This window comes from Triticum aestivum, chromosome 5D, assembly GCF_018294505.1.
Source record: "Triticum aestivum cultivar Chinese Spring chromosome 5D, IWGSC CS RefSeq v2.1, whole genome shotgun sequence".
NCBI lineage: Eukaryota > Viridiplantae > Streptophyta > Magnoliopsida > Poales > Poaceae > Triticum > Triticum aestivum.
In genome coordinates this window covers 132,844,907-132,860,996 of record NC_057808.1, presented here as the reverse complement: position 1 = coordinate 132,860,996, position 16,090 = coordinate 132,844,907, and positions in this window count along the sequence as shown.

Here is a 16,090-nt window from a genome sequence, read left to right as displayed (position 1 = left end):
TTGCTATTTTTTGCCTATTTCAGTGTTTCGCAGAAAAAGAATATCAAACGGAGTCCAAACGGAATGAAACCTTCGGGAACGTGATTTTCGGAACAAACGTGATCCAGAGGACTTGCACCCTATGTCAAGAAAGCAACCAGGAGGGCACGAGGTAGGGGGCGCGCCTACCCCCCTGGGCGCGCCCTCCACCCTTGTGGGGCCCACGTTGCTCCACCGACGTACTTCTTCCTCCTATATGTACCTACGTACCCCCAAACTACGAAATACAGAGCCAAAAACCTAATTCCACCGCCACAACCTTCTGTACCCATGAGATCCCATCTTGGGGCCTTTTCCGGCGCTCCGCCGGAGGGGGCATTGATAGCAGAGGGCTTCTACATCAACACCATAGCCTCTCCAATGATGTGTGAGTAGTTTACCTCAGACCTTCGGGGCCATAGTTATTAGCTAGATGGCTTCTTCTCTCTCTTTGGATCTCAATACAAAGTTCTCCACGATTCTTGTGGAGATCTATTCGATGTAATTTCTTTTGCGGTGTGTTTGTTGAGACCGATGAATTGTGGGTTTATGATCAAGATTATCTATGAACAATATTTGAATCTCCTCTGAATTCTTGTATGTATGATTGGTTATCTTTGCAAGTCTCTTTGAATTATCAGTTTGGTTTGGCCTACTAGATTGATCTTTCTTGCAATGGGAGAAGTGCTTAGCTTTGGGTTCAATCTTGCGGTGTCCTTTCCCAGTGACAGCAGGGGCAACAAGGCACGTATTGTATTGTTGCCATCGAGGATAACAAGATGGGGTTTATATCATATTGCATGAGTTTATCCCTCTACATCATGTCATCTTGCTTAAAGCGTTACTCTGTTCTTATGAACTTAATACTCTAGGTGCATGCTGGATAGCGGTCGATGTGTGGAGTAATAGTAGTAGATGCAGGCAGGAGTCGGTCTACTTGTCACGGACGTGATGCCTATATACATGATCATACCTAGATATTCTCATAACTATGCTCAATTCTATCAATTGCTCAACAGTAATTTGTTCACCCACCGTAATACTTATGCGCTCTTGAGAGAAGCCAGTAGTCAAACCTATGGCCGCCGGGTCTATTTTCCATCATATTAATCTTCCAACACTTAGTTATTTTCATTGCCTTTTATTTTACTTTGCATCTTTATTATAAAAATACCAAAAATATTATCTTATCATATCTATCAGATCTCACTTTCGTAAGTGACCGTGAAGGGATTGACAACCCCTTTATTACGTTGGTTGCGAGGTTCTTATTTTTTTGTGTAGGTGTGAGGGACTCGTGCGTGGCCTCCTACTGGATTGATACCTTGGTTCTCAAAAACTGAGGGAAATACTTACGCTACTTTACTGCATCACCCTTTCCTTTTCAAGGGAAAACCAATGCAGTGCTCAAGAGGTAGCAAGAAGGATTTCTGGCGCCGTTGCCGGGTGGATCTACGCCAAGTCAAGTCAAGTCAAGACATACCAAGTACCCATCATAAACTCTTATCCCTCGCATTACATTATTCGCCATTTGCCTCTCGTTTTCCTCTCCCCCACTTCACCCTTGCCGTTTTATTCGCCCTCTCTTTTCTGTTCGCCTCTTTTTCGCTTGCTTCTTGTTTGCTCGTGTGTTGGATTGCTTGCTTGTCACGATGGCTCAAGATAATACTAAATTGTGTGACTTCACCAATACCAACAACAATGATTTTCTTAGCACTCCGATTGCTCCTCTTACCGATACTGAATCTTGTGAAATTAATGCTGCTTTATTGAATCTTTTTATGAGAGATCAATTCGCCGGCCTTCCTAGTGAAGATGCCGCTACACATCTAAATAGCTTCGTTGATTTGTGTGATATGCAAAATAAGAAAGATGTGGACAATGATATTGTTAAATTGAAGCTATTTCCTTTTTCTCTTAGAGATCGTGCTAAAGTTTGGTTTTCATCCTTGCCTAAAAATAGTATCGATTCATGGAATAAGTGAAAAGATGCTTTTATCTCTAAGTATTTTCCTCCCGCTAAGATCATCTCTCTTAGAAACGATACTATGAATTTTAAGCAACTTGATCATGAACATGTTGCACAAGCTTGGGAGAGAATGAAATTAATGATACGTAATTTCCCTACACATGGTTTAAATCTTTGGATGATTATACAAATTTTTTATACCGGATTGAATTTTGCTTCTAGAAATCTTTTAGATTCGGCCGCGGGAGGCACTTTTATGGAAATCACTTTAGGAGAAGCTACTAAACTCCTAGATAATATTATGGTTAATTATTCTCAATGGCACACCGAAAGATTCACTAATAAAAAAGTGCATGCAATAGAAGAAATTAATGTTTTGAGTGGAAAGATGGATGAACTTATGAAATTATTTGCTACTAAGAGTGTTTCTACTGATCCTAATGATATGCCTTTGTCTACTTTGATTGAGAATAATAATGAATCTATGGATGTAAATTTTGTTGGTAGGAATAATTTTGGTAACAACGCGTATAGAGGAAACTTTAATCCTAGGCCGTATCCTAGTAATTCCTCTAATAATTATGGTAATTCCTACAACAACTCTTATGAAAATTTTAATAAGATGCCCTCTGAATTTTAGACTAGTGTTAAAGAATTTATAAATCCGCAAAAGAATTTAAGTGCTTTGCTTGAAGAAAAGTTGCCTAAGATTGGTGAATTGGCTAGGAACGTTGATAGAATTTCTCTTGATGTTGATTCTTTGAAACTTAGATCTATTCCACATAAGCATGATATCAATGAGTCTCTCAAAGTCATGAGAATTTCCATTGATGAGTGCAAAGAAAGAACCGCTAGGATGCGTGCTAAGAAAGATTGCTTTGTGAAAGCGTGTTCTTCTAGTTTCTATGAAAATAAAGATGAAGATCTAAAAGTTATTGATGTGTCCCCTATTATATCTTTGTTTTGCAATATGAATCTTGATAATGATGGGACTGAATATGATCCACTTTTACCTAGAAGGCGTTCCAAAAATTCGGAGTTTTTAGATCTTGATGCTAAAATTGGTAAAAGTGGGACCGAAGAGATTAAAACTTTAGATATTAATGAACCCACTATTGTGGATTTCAAGGAATTTAATTATGATAATTGCTCTTTGATAGATTGTATTTCCTTGTTGCAATCCGTGCTAAATTCTCCACATGCTTATAGTCAAAATAAAGCTTTTACTAAACATATCGTTGATGCTTTGATGCAATCTTATGAAAAAAAACTTGAGTTGGAAGTTTCTATCCCTAGAAAACTTTATGATGAGTGGGAACCTACTATTAAAATTAAAATTAAAGATCATGAATGCTATGCTTTGTGTGATTTGGGTGCTAGTGTTTCCACGATTCCAAAAACTTTATGTGATTTGCTAGGATTCCGTGAATTTGATGATTGCTCCTTCAACTTACACCTTGCAGATTCCACTATTAAAAAACCTATGGGAAGAATTAATGATGTTATTATTGTTGCAAATAGGAACTATGTTCCCGTAGATTTTATTGTTCTTGACATAGATTGCAATCCTTCATGTCCTATTATTCTTGGTAGACCTTTCCTTAGAACGATTGGTGCAATTATTGATATGAAGGAAGGAAATATTAGATTCCAATTTCCGTTAAAGAAAGGCATGGAACATTTTCCTAGAAAGAAAATTAAACTATCATATGAATCTATTATGAGAGCACTTATGGATTGCCTACCAAAGATGGCAATACCTAGATCTATCCTTGCTTTTATGCCTAGCTAGGGGCGTTAAACGATAGCGCTTGTTGGGAGGCAACCCAATTTTATTTTTAGTTTTTTTTTGCTTTTTGCTTCTGTTTAGGAATAAATATTTGATCTAGCCTCTGGTTAGATTTGTTTTCATGTTTTAATTAGTGTTTGTGCCAAGTTAAACCTATAGGATCTTCTTGGATGATAGTTATTTCATCTTGCTGAAAATTCCAGAAACTTTCTGTTCACGAAAACAATTATTAAAAATCACCAGAACGTGATAAAATATTGATTTCAATTTCAGAAGATCAATAAACAAATTGTCTAGGTCGTCCTATTTTGGTAGATTTTTTGGAGTTCCAGAAGTTTGCGTTAGTTACAGATTACTACAGACTGTTCTATTTTTGACAGATTCTGTTTTCGTGTGTTGTTTGCTTATTTTGATGAATCTATGGCTAATAAAATAGTTTATAAACCATAGATAAGTTGGAATACAGTAGGTTTAACACCCATATAAATAAATAAATAATGAGTTCATTACAGCACCTTGAAGTGGTGTTTTGTTTTCTTTCGCTAAGGGAGCTCACGAGATTTTCTACTAAGTTTTGTGTTGTGAAGTTTTCAAGTTTTGGGTAAAAGATTTGATGGATTATGGAACAAGGAGTGGCAAGAGCCTAAGCTTGGGGATGCCCATGGCACCCCAAGATAATCTAAGGACACCAAAAAGCCAAAGCTTGGGGATGCCCCGGAAGGCATCCCCTCTTTCGTCTACTTCCATTGGTAACTTTACTTGGAGCTATATTTTTATTCACCACATGATATGTGTTTTGCTTGGAGCGTCTTGTATTATTTGAGTATTTATTTGTTAGTTTGCCACAATCATCCTTGCTGTACACACCTTTTGAGAGAGACACACATGATTCGGAATTTATTAGAATACTCTATGTGCTTCACTTATATCTCTTGAGCTATATAGTTTTTGCTCTAGTGCTTCACTTATATTTTTTAGAGCACGGTGGTGGATTTGTTTTATAGAAACTATTGTTCTATCATGCTTCACTTATATTATTTTGAGAGTCCTACAAAACAGCATGGTAATTTGCTTAAATTGGGAAATTAATCTTAATATGTTAAGGTATCCAAGATTAGTAAAAAAAATCTTATGAGTGTGTTGAATACTATGAGAAGTTTGATTGCTTGATAATTGTTTTGAGATATAAAGATGGTGATATTAGAGTCATGCTAGTTGAGTAGTTGTGGATTTGAGAGATACTTGTGTTAAAGTTTGTGATTCCCGTAGCATGCACGTATGGTGAACCGTTATGTGATGAAGTCGGAGCATGATTTATTTATTGATTGTCTTCCTTATGAGTGGCAGTCGGGGACGAGCGATGGTCTTTTCCTACCAATCTATCCCCCTAGGAGCATGCGCGTAATACTTTTCTTTGATAACTTGTAGATTTTTGCAATAAATATATGAGTTCTTTATGACTAATGTTGAGTCCATGGATTATACGCATTCTCTTCCTTCCACCATTGCTAGCCTCTCTAATACCGCGCACTTCTCGCCGGTATCATACACCCACCATATACCTTCCTCAAAACAGCCACCATACCTACCTATCATCGCATTTCCATAGCCATTCCGAGATATATTGCCATGCAACTTACCACCGTTCTGTTTACTATGACACGCTCCATCATTGTCATATTGCTTCGCATGATCATGTAGTTGACATCGTATTTGTGGCAAAGCCACCGTTCACAATTCTTTCTTACATGTCACTCTTGATTCATTGCATATCCCGGTACACCGCCGGAGGCATTCACATAGAGTCATATTTTGTTCTAAGTATTGAGTTGTAATTGTTGAGTTGTAAGTAAATAAAAGTGTGATGATCATCATTATTAGAGCATTGTCCCAAGTGAGGAAAGGATGATGGAGACCATGATTCCCCCACAAGTCGGGATGAGACTCCGGACAAAAAAAAGAGGCCATAAAAAAAATAAAAGGCCCAAATAAAAAAATGAGAGAAAAAGAGAGAAGGGACAATGTTACTATCCTTTTACCACACTTGTGCTTCAAAGTAGCACCATGATCTTCATGATAGAGAGTCTCCTATGATATCATTTTCATATACTAGTGGGAATTTTTCATTATAGAACTTGGCTTGTATATTCCAATGATGGGCTTCCTCAAAATGCCCTAGGTCTTCGTGAGCAAGCGAGTTGGATGCACACCCACTTAGTTTCTTTTGTTGAGCTTTCATATACTTATAGCTCTAGTGCATCCGTTGCATGGCAATCCCTACTCACTCACATTGATATCTATTAATGGGCATCTCCATAGCCCGTTGATACGCCTAGTTGATGTGAGACTATCTTCCCCTTTTTGTCTTCTCCACAACCACCATTCTATTCCACATATAGTGCTATGTCCATGGCTCACGCTCATGTATTGCGTGAAGATTGAAAAAGTTTGAGAACACCAAAAGTATGAAACAATTGCTTGGCTTGTCATCGGGGTTGTGCATGATTTAAATACTTTGTGTGGTGAAGATAGAGCATAGCCAGACTATATGATTTTGTAGGGATAACTTTCTTTGGCCATGTTATTTTGAGAAGACGTAATTGCTTACTTAGTATGCTTGAAGTATTATTATTTTTATGTCAATATTAAACTTTTGTCTTGAATCTTAAGGATCTGGACATTCATACCATAATTAAGAGAATTACATTGAAAATTATGCCAAGTAGCATTCCACATCAAAAATTCTGTTTTTACCATTTACCTACTCGAGGACGAGCATGAATTAAGCTTGGGGATGCTTGATACGTCTCCAACGTATCTATAATTTTTTATTGTTCCATGCTATATTATATTCTGTTTTGGATGTTAATGAGCTTTATTATACACTTTTATATTATTTTTGGGACTAACCTATTAACCGGAGGCCCAACCCAGAATTGTTATTTTTTGCCTATTTCAGGGTTTCGCAAAAAAAGAATATCAAACGGAGTCCAAATGGAATGAAACCTCGGGAACGTGATTTTCGGAACAAACGTGATCGAGAGGACTTGCACCCTACGTCAAGAAAGCAACCAGGAGGGCACGAGGTAGGAAGGCGCGCCTACCCCCTGGGCGCGCCCTCCACCCTCGTGGGGCCCACGTTGCTCCACCGACATACTTCTTCCTCCTATATATACCTACGTACCCCCAAACTACCAGATACGGAGCCAAAAACCTAATTCCACCGCCGCAACCTTCTCTACCCGTGAGATCCCATCTTGGGGCCTTTTCCGGCGCTCCGCCGGAGGGGGCATTGATCACAGAGGGCTTCTACATCAACACCATAGCCTCTCCGATGATGTGTGAGTAGTTTACCTCAGACCTTCGGGTCCATAGTTATTAGCGAGATGGCTTCTTCTCTCTCTTTGGATCTCAATACAAAGTTCTCCACGATTCTTGTGGAGATCTACTCGATGTAATCTTCTTTTGCGGTGTGTTTGTTGAGACCGATGAATTTTGGGTTTATGATCAAGATTATCTATGAACAATATTTGAATCTCCTCTGAATTCTTTTATGTATGATTGGTTATCTTTGCAAGTCTCTTCGAATTATCAGTTTGGTTTGGCCTACTAGATTGATCTTTCTTGCAATGGGAGAAGTGCTTAGCTTTGGGTTCAATCTTGCGGTGTCCTTTCCCAGTGACAGCAGGGGTAGCAAGGCACGTATTGTATTGTTGCCATCGAGGATAACAAGATGGGGTTTATATCATATTGCATGAGTTTATCCCTCTACATCATGTCATCTTGCTTAAAGCGTTACTCTGTTCTTATGAACTTAATACTCTAGATGCATGCTGGATAGCGGTCGATGTGTGGAGTAATAGTAGTAGATTCAGGCAGGAGTCGGTCTACTTGTCACGGACGTGATGCCTATATACATGATCATACCTAGATATTCTCATAACTATGCTCAATTCTATCAATTGCTCAATAGTAATTTGTCCACCCACCGTAATACTTATGCGCTCTTGAGAGAAGCCACTAGTGAAACCTATGGCCCCCGGGTCTATTTTCCATCATATTAATCTTCCAACACTTAGTTATTTTCATTGCCTTTTATTTTACTTTGCATCTTTATTATAAAAATACCAAAAATATTATCTTATCATATCTATCAGATCTCACTTTCGTAAGTGACCATGAAGGGATTGACAACCCCTTTATTGCGTTGGTTGCGAGGTTCTTATTTGTTTGTGTAGGTGCGAGGGACTCTTGCGTGGCCTCCTACTGGATTGATACCTTGGTTCTCAAAAACTGGGGGAAATACTTACGCTACTTTACTGCATCACCCTTTCCTGTTTAAGGGAAAACCAACGCAGTGCTTAATAGGTAGCAGCCTCCGGTGCCCATCTTTGGCTATATGAAGTCTTTCGCCCTAGAAAAAATCCAAAGGAAGCTTTCGGGACGAAGCGCCGCCGTCTCGAGGCGGAACCTTGGCGGAACCAATCTAGGGCTCCAGCGGAGCTGTTCTGCCGGGGAAACATCCCTCCGGGAGGGGGAAATCATCCCCATCGTCATCCCCATCGATCCTCTCATTGGTAGGGGTCAATCTCCATCAACATCTTCACTAGCACCATCTCATCTAAAACCCTAGTTCATCTCTTGTATCCAATCTTTGTCTCAAAACCTCAGATTGGTACCTGTGGGTTGCTAGTAGTGTTGATTACTCCTTGTAGTTGATGCTAGTTGGTTTATTTGGTGGAAGATCATATGTTCAGATCCTTTATGCATATTAATACCCCTCTGATTATGAACATGAATATGATTTGTGAGAAGTTACGCTTGTTCCTGAGGACATGGGTGAAGTCTTGCTATAAGTAGTCATGTGAATTTGGTATTCGTTCGATATTTTGATGAGATGTATGTTGTCTTTCCTCTAGTGGTGTTATGTGAACGTCGACTACATGACACTTCACCATTATTTGAGCCTAGAGGAAGGCATTGGGAAGTAATAAGTAGATGATGGGTTGCTAGAGTGACAGAAGCTTAAACCCTAGTTTATGCGTTGCTTAGTAAGGGGCTGATTTGGATCCATATGTTTCATGCTATGGTTAGGTTTACCTTAATACTTCTTTTGTAGTTGCGGATGCTTGCACGAGGGGTTAATCATAAGTGGGATTCTTGTACAAGGAAGGGCTGTACCCAAGCACCGATCCACCAACATATCAAATTATCAAAGTAACGAACGCGAATCATATGAGCATGATGAAAACTAGCTTGACGATAATTCCCATGTGTCCTCGGGAGCGCTTTCCTTTATATAAGAGTTTATCCAGGCTTGTCCTTTGCTACAAAAAGGATTGGGCCACCTTGCTGCACCTTGTTTACTTTTGTTACTTTTTACCCGTTACAAATTACCTTATCACAAAACTATCTGTTACCGATAATTTCAGTGCTTGCAGAGAATACCTTACTGAAAACCGCTTGTCATTTCCTTCTGCTCGTCGTTGGGTTCGATGCTCTTACTTATTGAGAGGACTATGATAGATCCCCTATACTTGTGGGTCATCAAGACTCTTTTCTGGCGCCGTTGCCGGGGAGTGAAGCGCCTTTGGTAAGGAAAAATTTATATAGTGTGCTGAAATTTACTGTCACTTGTTACTATGTGTAAGTGCATCTAGTGCCCCTTAGTGATTTTGGTGTATTGAAGACTTATAGGTTAAGGGGCTGATGCGTTTGTGAGTGTACACAGGTCTATAAGTCTATGAGGAGTTTGATATTTATAGAGAAAGTCGACCCCTAAAAATGAAGTTCTTCGATTGAAGACTTTGGATTTCTGAAGACTTTGAAAGTGAAGAAATTGGTGTGACCATGAAGACTTGGTATTCATACGAGGAACATGAAGCGTGTAGACTTTTGTTTTTCTAGTTTCATTTTCTCTTTCTTGAGTCATAGGAAACACCGTACTGTTAAAGGGGGTCGAGGAAATACTAAGGAAAAATTTCCCTGTGATGCTCAACTCAAAATCCTACACCTACCAATCCCCTCGAGTGAAGCCATTGGAAATCTCATACAGTTCAGTCAATTTCTTCAGTGACAGAGACGAAGTTCTTCTGGTCTCTGAGGAATTTGTTTTGACTAAGGAGTTAGGAATTCGCCAGTGCGGATTGCCTACAAGTGAGGAACATGATAGCCCTGAGGAATTTGATTGTCAAATTTCCAACCGTTGCTGTGCTATGCGCCAGCTGTCCCAAAATATCTACCCACGTAACGGTCATATCATTGAAGGTCATTTATGTCTTATCATGTCGGGCTGCTCCCTAGGCTATAAATAGCCGCCCCCTACAACCACTAGCTGGTTGGCTGCTCCGAGAGAAACTGACACTTGTCATTTGAGAGCATCCCATCCTCCGAGGACTTTGAGCGAAAATCATCAAGTGAGGAAAACCCAAACCCAAACACCTACAAACCCAAAGTGATTGAGCATCACTGAAGAGATTGATCCTTCGTGGATCCGACGCTTGTTACCTTTGAAGACTGTGCATCTTCTAGATGGTTAGGCGTCATCATCTAGAGCATCCAAGAGGAAATTGTGGATCGCCGAGTGACCGAGTTTGTGAAGGTTTGGAAGTCACCTGAAGACTTACCACGAGTGATTGGGAGAGGTCTGTGTGACCTTAGCCCAAGGAGAATACGGTGAGGACTGTGTGTCCTCAAGTTTAAATACCTAGCCGCTCCAAGCAGACGTACAACTGTCACAGCAGTTGGAACTGGTCTACCAAATCATTGTCTTCATCAAGCCTACTGGTTCTATTTCCTCAACTCTTTCATCTCCTCATTACTGTGTTGTGTGCTTGTTCATATCTGTTTGAAGACTCTGACTGAAGACTTTCTCAATTTCCTGAGTTCAATTTCTTCAGTCTGTTTGTCTTCATCCTGTGTATCCTGTGTTTACGCTTTCTGTACTCTGTGCTTGTTTTCATTTCATCATGACGACCATGCTTATGTTCTGTTATGTTTGCATCTGAGTACTTATTCCGCTGCAAGTAGTTCTTCTCTTAGGAATTTCCTCACCCTAAAATTCCTCAGTGAAGAATTCATAAAAATTGCCCATTCACCCCCTCTAGTCGACTTAACGCACTTTCAATTGGTATCAGAGCGAGGTACTCCCTTGTTCTGTGTGATCTTGGTTTAACCGCCTGGAGTTTTAGTTATGTGGACCGCAGGAATGAAGATCGTGTCATGCCCCATCTTTGACGGTCACGATTATCCCAATTGGAAAGCCATGATGAAGAAGCGCCTCATGGCGATGAACAACGAGCTGTGGACCGTCACTGAGATTGGTCTTACCGATCTGTGCAAGATGGCGGAAGCTGATGACATTCCCAAGTACACTCTTCTCAACCTAACGGCGAAGGACGTCATTTGCTCCTGCCTGTCTCAAAATCAGTTCAGGAATATCATGCATCTCAGTCATGCGAAGCTTATCTGGGACCGACTCTCTGAGGTCTATGAAGGTCATCGAACTCGTCATGATCCTTGGTTTGAGGATTTCAAGGAATCACTCAAAGCGATGACATTCGAACCAGAATCATCATCTTCTACACCATGCCTTATGGCAAAAGGTGCTAAGGTAACTGAATGCTACCTATCCGAGTCCACTGATGATGAATCCGGTGATGAATTTGGACCCAGTTATGTCAAACTTGCTTCCCTTGCCACTAAACAACAAAGAGCTTTGGAAAAAGTTCAATACATGCTGGATAAGAGCGATGATATGTTGGGTGAAGAAATGGATCAGTCGAAAGCTTTGGCAGAAAGTCTTCCGAGACTTCAGTCTAAGTTTGACACCCTTCAAAGTCATCATAACACCCTCTTATCTGATCATGAGAAGCTTTCTTATGAATTTCTTCAAAGAAAGCAAGATCTTGAAAAGCTAAGGGTGAGTTATGAAGATCTTCAGAAGGAGCATGATTCATTACTTGCTCAACAAATCAGCGCTGCTCAGGAAGAATTCATTCCTCCATGTTTGAAGTGCATTGAACGTGAATTTGCTAAATCTTCACCTGAATGTTCAAATGCTTCTACTGCTACAAATTCTTCACCTGTCTCTGCTATCACTAATTCCTCATCTGAGGATATTGCTAGTATCACTGACAATGCAGGGCTGAAGGAATTTTATGTGACAGGCATGTACAACAGCCTCAAAGGGCATCAGGCTCTTTGTGATGTGCTTAAAAAGCAGATCCTCAACAGGAACCCTAGGAAAGAGGGTATTGCCTTTGAGAGGAAACTCAATGTTGATGGAACATACTAGAAGCCTGAGCAGTACCCCAAAACCTCATGGGTTGCAGCAAAGGGATCTCCAGTAGATCCATCTACTCTATCTGGCTTTACATGTGAATCTCCTCATTCTTCCGATGAGTCATTTGACTCAAACTATTAACTGTTCAAAAATCAGAATGGTGAAGTATTTGCTAGATATGTTGGCACTAATTGCAGGAACGGTTCTCCTATGAAGAAAATCTGGGTTCCCAAAAGGTGCCTTGAAAGTCTTCAGGTGAATGTCAGCATGACACCACCTGTGAAGAATAGGAACCCTAGATCAAATTCTTCATATGGACCAAATTCCTCAAAAGGATCAAAGTCCTCATATGAACATCGTCATGCTAACACGTCTGTTTCGCAGGGAAGATCTAAGGGCTATGAATATGAGCATTATTCTTCTAACCATTATGTTCATAAGTCCTCGAAGAATTTCTCTGCTTATTCATATGCTTACCCTAACTCCTCATATGTGAAACGAAGTGGACTGGCTTCTATGCCACCTTTCTCTTATGGAGCTCGCAAAATGATGAACTCTTTGCGACCCCTTAAGATGTAGGTGGTGAAGAAAAGGAACTAATCTCTTATGTAGGGTCAGGTCTCCAAATGAACTTAAACGTCTGAAGAATTTTCTGGAGACCTGAATATGCCTGAAAGGACGCAGGATAATCATGAAGAAATGAATCCTCATTTCTCATGTCCTCATACTGCTTTATATGTTCTAGTGATCTGATGAAATAGATGTCATATTCTTCACTGATGAAGTATATGAGTTCGTAAGTTGCACTAATTCATCTGCAGGATGATCTACCAAAGCCACTGAGTGGGTCCTCGATAGTGGATGTAGGAATCACATGACTGGTGACAAGAATCTATTGATGGATGTTCCCTTATCTCCATCGCATCTGAAGCATATCATCTTCGCTGACAAAGGCAAAAGCAAGGTATTGGGTCTAGGTAAGGTTGCGATCACAAAGGATAGACACATGGACAAAGTCATGCTTGACGAGTCCTTAGGATACAACCTCATGTCAGTCTCAATGCTTTGTGATCTTGATATGGTTGTTACCTTTGGAAAGTATCGTTGTGTTGTGATCATGGAAGCTGACAGTTCCAAAGTCTTCGAAGGCTTTAGGAGAGGAGATCTGTATATTGTTGATTTCTCTACAGGACCACAACCAGCTATATGTCTACTTGCAAAGGCTTTAGAAGGCTGGCTATGGCATCGACGACTTGGTGATGCTGGCATGAGGAACTTGCACACGCTCGCGAAGAAGAAACATGTCATAGGCATTGAGAATGTCAAATTCCTCAAGGATCACTTCTGCGGAGCCTGTGAAGCTGGAAAGATGACCAAGGCCAAGCATCCAGCGAAGACTATCATGACTACCACTCGACCATTCGAATTGCTTCACATGGATCTCTTTGGTCCTAACCATTATTCTGCATTCACCAATAAAGCATCTCTATATGGCTTTGTTATTGTTGATGATTACTCTCGTTACACATGGGTGCATATTGTTGTAAGTGCATCTAGTGCCCCTTAGTGATTTTCGTGTATTGAAGACTTATAGGTTAAGTGACTGATGCGTTTGTGAGTGTACATAGGTCTATAAGTCTATGAGGAGTTTGATATTTATAGAGAAAGTCGACCCCTAAAAATGAAGTTCTTCGATTGAAGACTTTGGATTTCTGAAGACTTTCTGAAGACTTTGAAAGTGAAGAAATTGGTGTGACCTTGAAGACTTGGCATTCATTCGAGGAACATGAAGCGTGAAGACTTTTGTTTTTGTAGTTTCATTCTCTCTTTCTTGAGTCATAGGAAACATCGTACTATTAAAGGGGGTCGAGGAAATACTAAGGAAAAATTTCCAAGTGATGCTCAACTCAAAATCCTACACCTACCAATCCCTTCGAGTGAAGCCATCGGAAATCTCATACAGTTCAGTCAATTTCTTCAGTGACAGAGACGAAGCTCTTCTGGTCTCTGAGGAATTTGTTCTGACTGAGGAGTTAAGAATTCGCCAGTGCGGATTGCCTACAAGTGAGGAACATGATAGCCCTGAGGAATTTGATAGTCAAATTTCCGATCGTTGCTGTGCTATGCGCCAGCTGTCCCAAAATATCTACCCACCTAACGGTCATATCATTGAAGGAAATTTATGTCTTATCATGTCGGGATTCTCCCTAGGCTATAAGTAGCCGCCCCCTACAACCACTAGCTGGTTGGCTGCTCTGAGAGAAACTGACACTTGTCATTTGAGAGCATCCCATCCTCCGAGGACTTTGAGCGAAAATCATCAAGTGAGGAAACCCAAACCCAAACACCTACAAACCCAAAGTGATTGAGCATCACTAAAGAGATTGATCCTGCATGGATCCGACGCTTGTTACCTTTGAAGACTGTGCATCTTCCAGACGGTTAGGCGTCATGGTCTAGAGCATCCAAGAGGAAATTGTTGATCGTCGAGTGACCGAGTTTGTGAAGGTTTGGAAGTCACCTAAAGACTTACCACGAGTGATTGGGTGAGGCCTGTGTGACCTTAACTCAAGGAGAATATGGTGAGGACTGTGTGTCTGGGACTGTGTGTCCTCAGGTTTAAATACCTAGCCGCTCCAACCAGACATACAACTGTCACAACAGTTGGAACTGGTCTACCAAGTCATTGTCTTCACCAAGCCTACTGATTCTATTTCCTCAACTCTTTCATTTCCTCATTATTGTGTTGTGTGCTTGTTCATATCTATTCGAAGACTTTGACTGAAGACTTTCTCAATTTCCTCAGTTCAATTTCTTCAGTTTGTTTGTCTTCATCCTGTTTATCCTGTGTTTACGCTTTCTGTACTCTGTGCTTGTTTTTATTTCATCATGATGACCATGCTTCTGTTCTGTTATGTTTACATCTGAGTACTTATTCCGCTGCAAGTAGTTCTTCGCTCAGGAATTTCCTCACCCTGAAATTCCTCAGTGAATAATTCATAAAAATCGCCTATTCGCCCCCCTCTAGTCGATATAACGCACTTTCAATTGTCACTTACAAACGTGAAGTGCAGGAAGTCTTCAAACGATTTTCCTCGAGGGCTTCAACCAACTTTGGTGTGAAGATCAAGCACATCAGAAGTGACAATGGAACTGAGTTCAAGAATACTGGTCTTGATGACTATCTTGATGAACTTGGTATTACTCATGAGTTATCTGCTCCTTATACTCCTCAGCAGAATGGTGTCGTGGAGCGCAAGAACAGGACTCTTGTTGAGATGGTCGCACTATGCTTGATGAATACAAGACGCCTCGTCACTTCTGGATTGAGGCAATTGATACTGCATGCCACATCATCAACAGGGTATATCTTCACAAATTCTTCAAGAAGACTGCATATGAACTCCTCACTGACAAGAAACCCAATGTGAGTTATTTCAAAGTCTTCGGTGCTAAATGTTGGATTAGAGATCCTCATCACAATTCTAAATTTGCACCGAAAGCACATGAAGGTTTTATGCTTGGTTACGGAAAGGACTCGCACACCTACAGAGTCTTCAACAACGTTCACCACAAAGTTGTTGAAACTGTAGATGTGCGGTTCGATGAAACTAATGGCTCGCAAAGAGAGCACCTACCTCCTGTGCTAGATGAAAAATCACCCGAGGAAACCATCAAGTTCAAGGCCACTAAGGATGTCATTCCTACCGAAGAATCTGCTGAAGAAGTCATTCCAGAACGTGAAGAGCATCATGCTGATGCACCTGAGGAAAATGGTGCTGAAGAAAATGCTGATCCAATTCCTCGACGACAACCCGCTCATCCTCGCGTTGCAAATGAAGTGCAGATTGAGAAAATCATCAGCGACATCAATGCACCAGGTCCTCTCACACGCTCAAAAGCTTCACATTTGTCAAACTTTTGTGGGCACTTTGCTTTCATCTCTATCACAGAGCCCACTAAGGTAGATGAAGCATTTCTGGAGCCTGAATGGATTCAAGCTATGCAAGAGGAATTACATCAATTCGAG